Genomic DNA, 17,267 nt, shown 5'->3' on the forward strand with positions numbered 1-17,267 from the left:
GTTGCAAACACCTTTCAGACTAAGAAATATATTATTCCAAATTTACGAGATCCTAGCGGTGTAGTGATGTCACGCCCCAGGTAGTCTCTGCCAAAAGAAATTTCGGCAGCATCTCCCTTGTACGGGTGATAATATGAAACTTCCTGCAATGCCCTCAGGGCCACATATACCTCGGCCAACACGACCAGAATAATAACAATATATATTAAGCAAGCACCCACGCAGTTTAATAGTAAAAACCAAACATAAGCAACGATAAGGAAAACATCTCAAATATCCTACTCAACTACACCCATAAAACTTAAATCACCAGTATACATCCAAACAAAAACCCATCGATAATAAGGGATCATACAAAATCCAAGTGCCAAAAGGTACAAGTCTGAAAACGTAGACGATAACATAATAAGAAAACTAAAGAGAATATCCAAAATGAAAATCCTCTCAACCTGGAGGGGGAAACTAGCGACTGGAACTCCTCCGAACAGTCTTAACCTGAAATGGTAATAATGGGAGGTGAGTCCAAACTCAGCGGGTACCTAGTTGACATGCATAATAAATAATAACCAGCAGTAATAAATATGCGTACAGTCTCCAAAAGTAATGAAATAATGCAAAACTGAAGATAAGGGAGAAGTTGTACTCACCAGGACATCCTATCAGGATAACAAGGTCATCAGACCGAAAATACATGTCCCTGTATGCATGTCAATCATATGCATCCATCCAATATGCAGCAAACAAAGTGCAGCAAACACAAGCAATAAATACATCATGCATATGATGTCAATGACATGTCCTGGTCACCCTTGACGCCAGTCAGCCATCCCACACACGATGGTGAGACCGAGTGGGTAGGGTTGTGACAACCGTGCACTCTGCCGTCACTGCTCCTGATGAGTTACCAAGTGAACGGGATGCTGTCAGAGTACACCTATCCTCCTACCCCAAATCATAAGTGGGGGAGCGCAATGCTCTCATCTCCCTGAGACAATCCAGAGGAGGGATCCCTGTCGGCTATCACGCTACGTCACACTACCCATGAGCGGACCAACAAAGCCAAACAGAGCAACCTGCTGCAACACACCCTGCCTGAATAAAAAACCACTAACCCATGGGTGGTTGTGTGTGCAGATCCATGTAACTGGCGATGTGCTCAATAATAATGGAGTCGACTATCGCACAACATGCAATCATGCGAGATGGTGCATGACACTAAGCAAACAAATCCTGACCATATCTACCTCCATAAAACATGTACCAAAAATAAATGGATCAAATAAACAGATCTAGATACACAGGTCAAATATGGTAAATGACTAGTCCGGTAATCACATGGCATGGTATGTTACTACCTCTATAACATAAATAATAAACAGGGACATGAATGTTAAACATGTAACAAACAAAACATGCTTGGAAAACAGATAGTGACATACCGATGCAGATATAAACATAATTATTACTACTTATTAAAATCTACTAAGCATATCAACATGACATTATCTAAAAGATAAGTCAAGGTACCCGCCTCTAATGTAGATCGAGCTAATCAACCTCTATGTCGAAGTACTCGTCCCGAATCCGAATCCTGTAATAAATCGTACGATTTAGCTAAGTTTTATTGTAAACAAATAGCTAAACCAAAAATCCTTATTTACCAGGAACCCTAATTCATTCATTAACCTCGGTTAGATTCCTAAACGAGTCTAATCCAAGTTTAGTTTAAATTCATTATTTAATCCCTAATTAAATCTAACTCACAAGTTAATTAGGGCTAGCTCCATTAACTCTAACCCTTCCAAATCAACTCCAATAAGAAATGGAATTATCTCTAAAACTCACCTAAATCCTCATCTATTGACTCACTGTCAGAAGTTGCAGCCACTGGGAATACCAGAAAACACCACAGTTTGGAATTGAGCACACAAATACCCCCACAAATTCCAGATCCATAGAACCCTACACTTGCTGGAAACCACTTACTTTGATCAGATCAAGAAGAATGATCAAGAAATCACAAGACAATCTATTAACAATTAAATTCCAGTAATAACCTGTTCTCATTACCTCTTCTTCGGTGATGGAAGCAAGAAATCAGAAGCTGGTGGCTAGAAAACAATTGCTGCTGGAACCTCGTGGTTTCTGTGGCAGCAGCGTAGATGATCGCCAATGTCATATCAGCAAGCACCAAGAACTAGGGCACGATGGAAATCAAAAGAGGTAGATAGTTGAGGCTAGCTCACCCTTGGATCCCCGAACACCTTCTCACGCAGGCAATCTAGGGCACGGATGAGGTGGAAACTCGGCGTCGGCGATCAAGCTTGTACCTGTCGGCGTCGGAGCTCCATGGTCGGCGATCTAGGGTAGAGGGGAGGTGCTCGATGATGAAAATGAAAGAGCTCAAGCCCCCAGTGGTCGGCGATCGGCTGGCGCCGCTAGAGCCCGAGAGGAGGAGATAGAATCGGGAGGGGAGACATCGTAGGCTAGGGCACGCGAGGAGAGGGGTCGGCTTGGGTTTTGTACGCTCGGGAAGGAGGAGCGTCATGTTGCCGTCAGTTGAGGAAGAGAAGGAAGCGGCGGAGAAGAGGAAAGGGTGTCACGAGGCTAGGGCATGGGCACGGGTTCGGCGGGGGAAAAGAAAAAGGAAAGAAAAAACAATAAAAAGAAAATTAAACATTTCCTCGTTTAAAATGGGATAGCCTAAACAAGCTTTCCCGGGGCCCAATATTTGATCCCCTTAAACTCGTCATACGAGCTCCGAAAAATTCCCAGAAAATTTCAAAAAATTTCCTTATCGTTATTCGCCCTTTTTGGTATTTTACAAGTGATAAATATGGATACAAGTGAAATTGATGATGATGATGAGGAAGAGGAGGAAGAGGAGGAGGAGGAGGAGGATAATGATAATGAGGACTTTGATTTTTGATGATAGGTAAGTTTTGTTAGCTTATTTAAAGGAATTTGTCATATTTTTTACATTTGTGGTACTAATTTTTTTACAAGCACATTTATCTTTATTTTACAAATTTACCAAACTTATAGCTCACTGAGTTTTTTATATACTATCTCATTTATAATTTTATTTATTCTATCTGTTAATACACTGTATTTGTTCCTACTGTTGGTTGCTACTCGGAAAACCTAATGGTTTCACTGTACAAAAATTTTGTACAAAGGTCTGAACCTTTCCTAGCTACCATGTGTTCTTTTAAATTAAACTTGGATCGCCTGCGGAACTTAACACATTTGATCCAAAGTTTAATTTACTTGTTCTTTTAGGTTTAGACTTGGATCTCCTGCGGAACTTAACACGTTCGATCCAAATCACCTAGGTTATTAATTTCATTAAATATTAATTTCCAGAATTGGCTTCCAGGACTACATGGTGAGGCACATGACCTTCTTGGATATGGGAACAACCACCACCGCCTAGGCAAAGCCTTTTAAGGAAAGCTAATATTTAATTTCCTTAAATAACTTTAGGTCAACCAAAAGGAACAATCAAATCACAAGGAAAATAAAAATAAAAGAACACAACATCGAAAATAAATTCGAAATACTAGAATCGCATGCCTCTTGTATTTGGTATTTTTACATGAAGATAAAACTAGTATGACGCGGAAATTGAATACTAGTATACCTTTTCTTTTGCAAGCAAAAACCTCTAGGTCTTCTACCGTATTCCTCTTCTAACCTCGGACGTTGTGTGGGCAACGATCTTCCGAGATGAGAAACCACCAAAGCACCTTCTTCTCCTCCTTGCAAGGTTCGGCCAAATCAAGTGCACCTCCAAGGAAGAAGACAATCCACCACCAATGCTCCAAGGGATGAAAGCTTTCTCTCCTTCTTCTCCAAGCTAGAAACCGGCCACCACTTGATCTCCAAAGAAGATGTGAGGTTCAGCCACAAAGGATGGAGAGAAGAGAAAGGGGATAGCCGGCCACACCAAGGAAGAAAAGAGGGAGAAAATAATAGAGGTTGTTCACCTTGAAGGCTCCCAAAACCCCCTCTTTTATAATCCTTAGCTTTGGAAAATAAGGAAATTTAATTACAATAAAATTTCCTTAACTTTCCTTGACATGAATTAATTAAGAAAAATAAAATTTTCAATTAAACATGTCATGGCCGGCCACCTCATGGAGAGCAAACAAGACAATTTTCAATCAACAATTAAAAATTCCTTATTTGTCTTTGGAAATTTTAAAAATAAAATTTCCTTTAAAATCCCTTCATGGTTGATAAAAAGAAATTTCTATAATTTTAATTTCTCAACATGTGAATAATTTTACAAAGAGAAAAAATAAAATATCTTTCCAATCTACAAATAAGGAAAGAGATTTAATCTCTTTATTTAATCTTTTGTAGATCCTTATAAAAGAGATATTTTAATTTTTAATCTCTCCAATAAATTATATCTTTCACATAAGAAAATTTTAAAATTAAAATTCTTTTCTAATTTAATAGGGCCGACCACCTAAGCTTGGGTTCAAGCTAGGGCCGGCCACCCATAGACCAAGGTTTGGCCGGCCCTAGCTTGATCCACAAGCTAGCTTGGCCGGCCCCTACACCATGGGTATGAAGGTGGGTATAGGTGGGTATAGTACTCTATAAATAAGATGCTACGATAGGGACCGAGAGGAGGAATTGGTTTTGGTCTCCCGATAAAATTAAGCATCCCGTGTTCGCCCCGAACACACAACTTAATTTTATCAATAATAATTCATTCCACTAGAGAACTATTATTGAACTACCGCACCAATCCCAAATTACATTTTTAGGCTCCTTCTTATTATGAGTATGTTAGTCTCCCTGTGTTTAAGATGTCGAATGTCCACTAGTTAAGTGAGTTACTGACAACTCATTTAATTAATATCTTAGTCCAAGAATAGTACCACTCAACCTTATCGTCATGTCGGACTAAGTCCACCTGTAGGGTTTAACATGACAATCCTTATGAGCTCTTCTTGGGGACATTATCAACCTAGATCACTAGGACACAGTTTCCTTCTATAATCAACAACACACACTATAAGTGATATCATTTCTCAACTTATCGGGTTTATTGATCTATCAAACTAAATCTCACCCATTAATAAATTAAAGAAATAAATATCAAATATATGTGCTTGTTATTATATTAGGATTAAGAGCACACACTTCCATAATAACTGAGGTCTTTGTTCCTTTATAAAGTCAGTATAAAAGAAACGACCTCTGATGGTCCTACTCAATACACTCTAAGTGTACTAGTGTAATTATATAGTTAAGATAAACTAATACCTAATTACACTACGACCTTCCAATGGTTTGTTCCTTTCCATTTTGGTCGTGAGCTACTGTTTATAATTTATAAGGTACTGATAACATTATCTTCTGTATGTGACACCACATACTATGTTATCTACAATATAAATTAATTGAACAACTACAAACAAATGTAGATAATTTGACCAAATGTGATTCTTTATTCAAAATAAATGTTTACAAAAGCTTAGGCTTTCAGTATACACTCTAACAATATCCCACTTATACTAATGACTAAGCTGCCATATCTGCTGCCATACATCTGATTCCCATTCCCTCCACATGCTGATCGAAAGCTTTTGCTGGAAGGGCCTTAGTGAAAGGATCTGCCAGGTTATCTGTTGATGCAATCTTGGCGATGACAACTTCTCCTCGCTTCACGATATCTCATATCAGGTGGTACTTGCGCTCTATATGTTTACTTGCCTTATGAGCTCGTGGTTCCTTCGAGTTTGCAACTGCACCGCTATTATCACAATAAATTGTGATGATTTTGGGCAAACCAGGAATCACATCTAAGTCCATTAAAAAGTTCCTGAGTCATACTGCTTCTTTAGCTGCCTCAAAGGCTGCTACATACTCAGCTTCCATGGTTGAGTCCGAAACGCATTTCTGCTTAATACTCCTCCATGCAATGGCTCCACCTCCTAAAGTAAACACATAGCCTGATGTAGACTTACTGTTGTCCCTATCCGATTGGAAACCTGAATCCGTGTAACCCATAGGGAGCAAATCATCTGCTTGGTAAACTAGCATATAATCTCTAGTCCTTCTCAGGTACTTTAATATATGTTTTACCGCAGTCCAATGTCCTTTTTCAGGGTTACTCTGATATTTACTAACCATGCCTACGGCAAAACATATATCAGGTCTCGTACATAGCATTGCATACATAAGGCTTCCTACAGCCGAAGCATAAGGAACTGCTTTCATGTCCTCTATCTCCTTTGATGTCTTCGGAGACATCTCTTTAGATAGAGCTACTCCATGCCTAAAAGGTAAGAAACCTTTCTTGGAATTCTGCATGCTAAAACGAGCAAGGATTGCATCTATATATGAAGCTTGGGACAGACACAACATTCTTTTCTTGCGATCCCTTATAACTTTGATCCCAAGAATGTGTGCACAATCTCCTAAGTCCTTCATATCAAATTGTTTGGACAACCATACCCTTACGTCCGATAATACCTTGACATTGTTGCCAATTAACAAAATATCATCTACGTATAGTACAAGAAATACCACCACGTTTCCGTTACACTTCTTGTATACACAAGACTCATCCGGACACTGAATAAATCCATATGACTGGATTACTTCATTAAACCGGATGTTCCAAGACCTTGAAGCTTGCTTCAGTCCATAAATGGACCGATTTAGCTTGCACACTAGATGCTCTTTGCCTTTTTCAATGAACCCTTCTGGTTGCTTCATATGGATGTTTTCTTCAAGACTTCCATTAAGGAAAGCTGTCTTGACATCCATTTGTCATATCTCATAATCCATATGAGCAGCAATGGATAAGAGTATCCGAATAGACTTAAGCATGGCTACCGGTGAAAAGGTCTCTTCATAATCGATTCCCTCTTTCTGAGTGTACCCTTTCGCAACAAGCCTAGCTTTGAAGGTTTCTACCTTCCCGTTTGTCCCTCTTTTCCTTTTATAGATTCACTTGCATCCAACAGCTTTTACACCATCGGGTGGTTCTACAAGCTTCCAGACCTTATTAGAGTACATAGACTCTATTTCAGAATTTATTACTTTTTGCCAAGATACTGCATATATATCTTGGAGTGCTTCGTCATATGTACAGGGATCAGGTTCATGTTTACCCGGGATCAAGTACGAAGATTCTCCTAAAAACATGAATCTCTCAGGTTCCCTTACAACTCTCCCACTACGACGAGGCACCGTCTGTGGTTGTGTATCATGTGTGACATGTGTTGCAGTCTCTTGTGGTACTTCATCTTGTACTGTTGGTACTAAAGTAGACGTGTCCTCTCTAAGTTCTTCTAAAACAACTTTGCTACTTTGCTTGTGATCCATTATATAGTCTTCTTCTAAAAACTGGGCATTGGTGCTAACAATGACCTTCTGGTCTTTAAGACTATAAAATAAACCACCTTTCGTTCCTCTGGGATAACCTATAAACACGCGAACTTCTGTACGAGATTCTAACTTATCAGCATCTGGTTTCAGCACATGTGCTGGACTACCCCAAATCCGAATATGTCTTAGACTGGGTTTTCGCCCATTCCACAATTCTGTGGGAGTAGAAGAAACTGATTTAGAAGGTACTAAGTTCAGAATGTACACTGCCGTTTCCAGAGCGTATCCCCAGAACGAATTTGGTAATTCTGAATAACTCATCATCGATCTAACAATCTCCATAAGAGTCCTATTCCTTCGTTCTACCACACCATTCTGTTGGGGTGTTCCAGGTGCAGACAGTTGGGATTGAATCCCGACCTCTGATAAGTAATTCCTAAACTCTCCTAAGAGGTATTCGCCACCACGATCAGACCGTAGTGTCTTGATACTTTTACCTAGTCGTTTCTCCACATCAGCCTTGTACTCTTTGAACTTATCAAAGCACTCGGACTTGCGGCGCATTAGGTAAATGTATCCGTATCTTGAATAATCGTCTATAAAAGAGACAAAATATTCAAAATCACCTCTCGCCTGGATTGACATAGGACCATACAAATCAGAATGAACCAATTATAACACTTCTTTGGCTCTATACCCCTTGGCCTTAAAAGGCCTCTTGGTCATTTTACCTTCCAAGCAAGATTCACAAGTTGAAAAATTTTCCAACTCTAATGAACCCAAGAGTCCATCGGCTATAAGCCTTTGAATCCTACTTAAGTTAATATGACCAAGCCTTAGATGCCAAAGATATGCTCGGTTCATTTCCGAAAGTTCTTTTCTCTTATTTGAGTTAGAAGATGTAGTGTTATTAATTTCCATATTTTTCTTTGTGGGAGAAATTGTATTTAAAGTATATAAATTGCCAACCAATGCCCCAGAATAGATAATCACTTTATTTCTCTTAATAACCACATCGTTACTAAAGGAAACTGAATATCCATCCAAAAACAGTTTAGAAACTGAAATTAAATTCTTTCTAAAACTGGGTACATAAAGATAATTTCTTAAAACCAAATTTCTATTTCTATTAAAAGATAAGTAGACGTCTCCCACTGCAACAGCCGCCACCTTAGTAGCATTGCCCATGTAGACGGTAATCTCTCCTTCAGTTAGTCATCGGGTTTCCTGGAACCCCTGCAAGGAATTACAGACATGATCAGTGGCTCCTGTATCTACACACCAGGTGCTGGTAGATAACACCGCTAAACATGTTTCAACAACTAGAGCATGAGATATACCTTTGTTTTGATTCCTACGAGGACAGTCCGCCTTCCAATGCCCTGACTGCTTACAGATGAAGCACTTGCTCTTTGGCTTCTTCATTCCAACTTTAGGTCCTGTACTCTGAGATTTATTCACTTTCTTTGCTGAACCAACTTGTTTCTTCTTCTTCTTTCCTTTCGGTTTAAAAGTAGAACCATTTTCAGCATAGTGAATATGAGAATTGTGACGAAACAAACCTTCTGCTGCCTGAAGTTCTGTCAGTAGTTCCACCAATGAATATACCCTTTTGTTCATATTGTAATTCAGGCGGAATTGCTCAAAACTTCTAGGTAGTGTTTGGAGGATCATATCGATCTGGGTTTCCCCATCAATTTCTCCTCTAAGGATTTGTATTTCATTTAGATAAGCCATCATCTTTAGGATATGATCCCTCACGGGAGTACCCTCTTGCATGGTGGCCGTCATTATCTTTCTCATGGCTTCTTGCCTAAAGGCCCGATCCTGGTGACCAAAGAGTTCCTTGAGATTGTTCATAATATCATAGACTATTGGTAAATCTTGATGCTAATGTTGCAATACATTTGACATTGAAGCCAAAATGTAACACTGCGCCATCTCATCTGCTTTTACCCATTTCCTATGATACTCAATCTCCTCTTGGGTAGATTCACCATTGGGTGTATCAGGGCAAGGTTCAGTCAATACAAACTTATAGTTTTCAGCAGTAAGAACAATGTCTAAGTTCCTTTTCCAATCTATGTAGTTAGGACCAATAAGTCTGTTCTCTTTTAGTATGATGGCCAGTGGGTTGAAAGTCATCCTAAGAATCACAAATAACATTTGGTCAGAACTCTAAATTTAGAATAATATTGATTCCTCAAACAATACTATTTTAAATTAACCAACACCTTAAAACACCGTGAATTTTGTATGCCACGATAGTGTGGACGTATACAAATTCAACATTTGTAAAAAGGAGGGTTTAACCTATTAATTTTATTATCTTGTCAACCTAACTTTTTGACAAATAAAATTAATAGTTGGTTTCCTTTGGTCACACGAATAATAGCAGTGACTCCGATGGGGAGGATACTATTAGACGTGCCTAAGTGTATACCATTACTTGACACTAAGTCCATTAATAAGATTGTGCCCCTTCCGATGGGGAAGATTACACGCTCTTAATTAACTTCCTATAGTCATCCAAAATGGAAGTTTAATCTAGTGATCCACAGACAAGCTCATCCGATATGGAGGAAGGCACTCAGAGCCAACGCGCAAGCTTGTTGCATCACTTATAAACTAGTAATGGTGACCGTGAAATTTATTTAAAATAAATCTCTCTCCCACTTAGTTATTTAAAGTGAGGAATTTTGACTATGCTAGCCTACTTAACATGCATACTAACAAGCACACACAGTCACAGCATAAAAAGCAATAAATAGAAAAAATAATTTTCAACTATTATGCTTTTATCTATTGCTGTCCTCCGTGTGTCGCCAACCCTAGCTGCTGCCATCTTTGGCCACTGCCACCGGGTCTAGTTGTCGCATCCATCTTGCTCCTTGTTTCGCTGCGCCTCTAGTCCTCAAAAGGTTCCACGCCTTGCAAGATTCGATCCGCGACATAAATAGAATTTTATATTTTTCGATCCTATATTTCTCGAAGGAATGTACATGTAAACTAGATCGAACATAAAATAAAAATTTACATCCATCGATCCTATATTCCATAAAAGGAATGTACATGTAACTAGATCAAAAAATAAAATTCTAATAAAACTAAATACAGCTCCTGCTGTATTTTATAATACAATCATGCACACACAATAAATGCCCTTGACATGTCCAAGGGTCCAATCACACACATAAAAACTATAAGCCATAATAGTTGGATCCTGCATCCACAAAGTTAGCACATCCTACTATTAACCTGCCTAAATTATGTATGACATGTGCATAATTAAACTAATACCAAATACACAGAGGCAAAACCCTGGCTCTGATATCAATTATTGGTTGCTACTCGGAAAACCTAATGGTTCCACTGTACAAAAATTTTGTACAAAGGTCTGAACATTTCCTAGCTACCATGTGTTCTTTTAAATTAAACTTGGATTGCCTGTGGAACTTAACACGTTTGATCCAAAGTTTAATTTACTTGTTCTTTTAGGTTTAGACTTGGATCTCCTGCGGAACTTAACACGTTCGATCCAAATCACCTAGGTTATTAATTTCATTAAATATTAATTTCCAGAATTGGCTTCCAGGACTGCATGGCGAGGCACATGACCTTCTTGGATATGGGAACAACCACCACCGCCTAGGCAAAGCCTTTTTAGGAAAGCTAATATTTAATTTCCTTAAATAACTTTAGGTCAACCAAAAGGAACAATCAAATCACAAGGAAAAGAAAAACAAAAGAACACAACATCGAAAACAAATTCGAAATATTAGAATCGCATGCCTCTTGTATTTGGTATTTTTACATGAAGATAAAACTAGTATGACGCGGAAATTGAATACTAGTATACCTTTTCTTTTGCAAGCAAAAACCTCTAGGTCTTCTACCGTATTCCTCTTCTAACCTCGGACGTTGTGTGGGCAACGATCTTCCGAGATGAGAAACCACCAAAGCACCTTCTTCTCCTCCTTGCAAGGTTCGGCCAAATCAAGTGCACCTCCAAGGAAGAAGAGAATCCACCACCAATGCTCCAAGGGATGAAAGCTTTCTCTCCTTCTTCTCCAAGCTAGAAACCGGCCACCACTTGATCTCCAAAGAAGATGTGAGGTTCGGCCACAAAGGATGGAGAGAAGAGAAAGGGGATAGCCGTCCACACCAAGGAAGAAAAGAGGGAGAAAATAATAGAGGTTGTTCACCTTGAAGGCTCCCAAAACCCCCTCTTTTATAATCCTTAGCTTTGGCAAATAAGGAAATTTAATTACCATAAAATTTCCTTAACTTTCCTTGACATGAATTAATTAAGAAAAATAAAATTTCCCAATTAAACATGTCATGGCCGGCCACCTCATGGAGAGCAAACAAGACAATTTTCAATCAACAATTAAAAATTCCTTATTTGTCTTCGGAAATTTTAAAAAATAAAATTTCCTTTAAAATCCCTTCATGGTTGATAAAAAGAAATTTCTATAATTTTAATTTCTCAACATGTGAATAATTTTACAAAGAGAAAAAATAAAATATCTTTCCAATCTACAAATAAGGAAAGAGATTTAATCTCTTTCTTTAATCTTTTGTAGATCCTTATAAAAGAGATATTTTAATTTTTAATCTCTCCAATAAATTATATCTTTCACATAATAAAATTTAAAATTAAAATTCTTTTCTAATTTAATAGGGTCGGGCACCTAAGCTTGGGTTCAAGCTAGGGCCGGCCACCCATAGACTAAGGTTTGGTCGGCCCTAGCTTGATCCACAAGCTAGCTTGGCCGACCCCTACACCATGGGTATGAAGGTGGGTATAGGTGTGTATAGTACTCTATAAATAAGAGGCTACGATAGGGACCGAGAGGAGGAATTGGTTTTGGTCTCCCGATAAAATTAAGCATCCCGTGTTCGCCCCGAACACATAACTTAATTTTATCAATAATAATTCATTCCACTAGAGAACTATTATTGAACTACCGCACCAATCCCAAATTACATTTTTGGGCTCCTTCTTATTATGAGTATGTTAGTCTCCATGTGTTTAAGATATCGAATGTCCACTAATTAAGTGAGTTACTGACAACTCATTTAATTAATATCTTAGTCCAAGAATAGTACCACTCAACCTTATCGTCATGTCGGACTAAGTCCACCTGTAGGGTTTAACATGTCAATTCTTATGAGCTCTTCTTGGGGACATTATCAACCTAGATCACTAGGACACAGTTTCCTTCTATAATCAACAACACACACTATAAGTGATATCATTTCTCAACTTATCGGGTTTATTGATCTATCAAACTAAATCTCACCCATTGATAAATTAAAGAAATAAATATCAAATATATGTGCTTGTTATTATATTAGGATTAAGAGCACACACTTCCATAATAACTGAGGTCTTTGTTCCTTTATAAAGTCAGTATAAAAGAAACGACCTCTGATGGTCCTACTCAATACACTCTAAGTGTACTAGTGTAATTATATAGTTAAGATAAACTAATACCTAATTACACTACGACCTTCCAATGGTTTGTTCCTTTCCATTTTGGTCGTGAGCTACTGTTTATAATTTATAAGGTACTGATAACATTATCTTCTGTATGTGACACCACATACTATGTTATCTACAATATAAATTAATTGAACAACTACAAACAAATGTAGATAATTTGACCAAATGTGATTCTTTATTTTAAATAAATGTTTACAAAAGTTTAGGCTTTCAGTATACACTCTAACACCTACAGGTCATTAGAGGTGACATCTCATATTTTTCGCCTCTTCTTCTATAAGCTTTACATAAAAATGGTAAGTTTTCAAATGTTCTTTTTTATGCATCAAATTTACAATTTACTTTATCTTATATTGAAATTTTCAGCATATATTTCGCCGTGGTGGATGTAGACGGAGATCACAGGATCAGACAGATTCATCACCTGCCAGTGTACCTGTGCCACCCCCTGATCAGGCAAGACCATCTCATGTACCTTCTCCACCGGCTTCAAATTCATCGCCATCAGTACCATCGCCCATGCAGTTGCTAGTGCCCACAGATCTTCCTAACTCTACAAGAAACTCATTTGTCGAGTTTAGGAATGATAGAGCTTTTTTAGTTCCCATCAGAGATTCGTAAGTACTATAAAATATTTTATGTTATTATCTATCTTAATTATTTGACATCGTTTGTTTGTAATTTAATACAAATTTGAAAATCCTGTACAAGTTGTTCATGAAATTAATAGAATCGTGAACAACAATTGGGGAGGAGAATCGATGACATATTCAAGCACTCCATCGGCCACAAAACAACTATGGTGGAGTGAGTTCAAGATATATTTTCTTGAGTTTAATTCAAATTTAAAGTGAATATATAATACATTATTTTTCTCCATTTCAGCGGTTAAATAATTGGGACTTGAATGATGAAATAGAGATTCGTAGAATATTTAAAAAGAAATGTGGCTATCACATCAAACATGTATTAAGTCACGCCAAGAGTTGGGGAAAAAAGCCAAACTTCATCACCAAAGAAAATTGGGAGAGGATCACAAACTTTTGGGCAACAGAGGAAAGTAAGCAAAAGAGTAACCTGAATAGAGTGAATCAATCTCACAATTTTGGTGACTCATCTGCTATATATGCGAGAGGCTCCATTAACATAGATGAGCATAGACGGAGATTGGTAATTTTTTAACTCTTACAATACTTTTTTATCTATATCAAATTATTTCATTATTTGTAATCATGTTTTTTCAGACCAAGGAGATGGGGAAGGAGCCCTCTTTCATTGATACTTTCACCCGCACTTTTAGGGGAAAAAAAAGATAAGACTTGGAGTAGGGCAAGAGCAAAAGCAGTAAAGGTTGACATTATTATTTATTTGATCTTAATATATAATTTAGATTTTAGTAGTTAAGTACCTTTGTTGTCTTAATATTATATGTGTTTCTATTATATCTAATCAATATCTTATGTCTTTTAAAAAATAGGAAAAATATGATGAACTCAGGCTAGCCCAAAAATGCTCACAAGCTGGTGGTGTCGATAGTCAGGGGTCTGAGGACTTTATTGGCAATAATTTGAGTTTATGGTTGGAGGCCAGTGGAGGACCAAAAGGAGGAAGGATATTGGGGATGAGTTCCTTAAGCAGAACCCGAAGAATAGTTGGAACATATTCCTCCTCACCAGCACTTACAACCCAAGTAAATAACTTGACTAAAGAGGTTAGCAATCTGAAGGAAATGTTATCGTAAAGAGACTTAGAAAGGGCGCAAAGAGACCTAGAAAGGGCGCAAAGAGACCTAGAAAGGGCGCAAATGGAGCAAGATATGAGAGAGTTGCGCCGACAATAAGATTTTATCATGCGACACCTTCAGTTGAGCTCCGCTCTAACTTATATTCCTCCGCATGATGATGATGATGATGACGACGATGATAACGATGATGGTGGTGATGGTTGTTCATGATTTTAATTATATATGATGATTATTTGTCTTATAATTAGTGTTTTAAACATTAATCCATGACTTGTTAACTTTTCTAATTTTTATTTTAATTAATATTGTTAATTTGTTTTTAACAGGGTTGGTGAGGTGAAAATATGTCGGAGAAAAAAAGTAAGTATTAAGTAACACACCCTTAGTTGAACATGTTATACTTTTAATTTTAATTATTTATTTTTTTATCAGTTAACTTTGAAAAGTTAAATAAGGTTATCATTCTTTTTATAAATTTGTTGAAATTTGCTACTACAACATTATTAGTTCAAATTCTGAATTACGATTAGAATTTTCCTAGCAACTAAGTAACCATGAGTACTAAAAAACTAGTATCAACTAATTGACCTTAATTAGTTTGTGTTTTCTTCATTTGAGACATTTTCATATGATGGGAATTTTAAGAATACATCTCATGCTCTCAATGTCATATGAAATTAGGATATTTGTAGCTATTGTTTGATATGATAAAATTGGTTGTATCATAACAATTTGATCTGGTAAAATAGGTTGTATCATAACAATTTGATCTGGTAAAATAGGTTGTATCATATTTAGGATACTTGTAGTTAGCTTCAAGGTACTTCTTATAATTTAAGTTACCGTTGCTATGAAATGGATGATTCATACTAGCTTCAAGGTGTTTCTTACCATTTAATTTACCGTTGCTATAAAATCCTAATTAATGCTCTCAATATTTTTTTGATTAAATGATTATGAGCCATTTTGCTATTAATTGTACAGGAATTTTTATTTTCTCATTGCAAAGTTATCTTACTGTCTAATTATGGGTTGTTATAAATACTACCATACTGTCTTCTTTCAATTTAAAAGGGAGTACATGATATTGGTAAACTTATGAATGTTAAGTAGATTATGCTCTTACATTTTTTGCTCGTTTCTCTTTGTTTCCCTTGGTTCTAGTTTATTTATCATCATAGGTTTTCACTTTAGCATATTAAATTACTACTTTGTAGAGTGAGTCCTTACTTTTATTGTTTGTTAGAATGATTTACTTACATGAGACGATTAGAATTTAAGTAATTATCTTTCTGGTTACTAATGATCTGCTTTATTCGTTTGTTTTTATGCCGGAAAAGAATAATGGGGAAGAAAGCTTTTGCGGATAAAGAAAATGAGTTGTATCTTAGTTCTTTTTTTTTTTAATTTAAATCCTTGTTTAACTTCTTGGATTGTTAGACTTGTATAACTTTTGGAGTGTGGAACTTGTATAATATTTTGGAGTAGCTTGAATAAGAAAGATCTTGTGTAACTTGTTGAGACCTTTGAATTTGTTGTATTATGATTTGATTTCAATTATTAATAGATGTATGTGAAATAGGATATGATAATATTAATTAGAATGTGTTGAATGTATATAATGTGTTATTTGAATTTGTTGAATATATGTATGTATGGATTGAAATACAGAAATAATTTTTTGTTGGATTTTTTTTTTGATTTAGGGATGAATTTGGCAATGAAAATAATTTGTCGCAAACTTATCGTAATTACTGTTTATCGATAATTTCGCGACAAAATCATTTTCGTTCCAAATTTCGCCGCAGAATCTGGGACGAATCCTTCGTCCCAGAATTTGGGACGAAATATGGGACAAAGGATTATTTGTTGCAAATTAAATTAATATTTTCATTGCCAAATTCATCGCAAATTTTGCAACAAGAATAATATTCGTTGCAAAGGTTTGGTGAAAATTGACGACGAATTTGACAACAAAAATCTAGTTCGTTGCCAAATTTTGTCGCCAAATTAGGGACAAAATTGGAAAAAAAAAAAAAGAAATTCATCATCGATTTCGTCCCTAAATTCTTTGCTAAGTTTGCAACAAAGCAAATATTCGTTCCAAAATTGTATACAATATTGCGAGTTTGCGACAAATAAACTTTTTGTGGAAAATTTGGCGACGAATTTGGGGACGAAAATATTATTCGTCTCCAATTTCGTCCCTAAATTCGTTGTCAAATTTGTAAAAAAAAAATATTCGTTCCAAAAGTTGGCAACAAGAGGTTTGGGACGAAATTTTTTTTGTCGCAGAATTTGTCCCAAAAAATTTTACAACGATTTTTTTTTATAAATTAATCCCAGATTTCGTCCCAGAACATTATATTTTTTGTAGTGTCTAATTTGTAGGTGTTGAAAATTTAGGAGTCATGATGGAAGACCTAACCGCTGATGTCGATGTCAAGGACAGATTAGATATTAGAATCATAATTAGTCTTAGGGGAGTTTGAATTTAATGTAATAATGTTCTTTTTTTGTGACATTGTTTTGTTGGAGAGAAAGAAGGAAGGCTGCTGGAGACAAAGGAAAATAAAGAGTCGAAGAGGGAGAGAAAAATAACTTAATTAGAAAGGGTAACCTAATGCACGAAGTTTTTGTTATGTAGGATTTCGAAGA

Source organism: Zingiber officinale, chromosome 1B (assembly GCF_018446385.1).
Source record: "Zingiber officinale cultivar Zhangliang chromosome 1B, Zo_v1.1, whole genome shotgun sequence".
Taxonomy (NCBI): domain Eukaryota; kingdom Viridiplantae; phylum Streptophyta; class Magnoliopsida; order Zingiberales; family Zingiberaceae; genus Zingiber; species Zingiber officinale.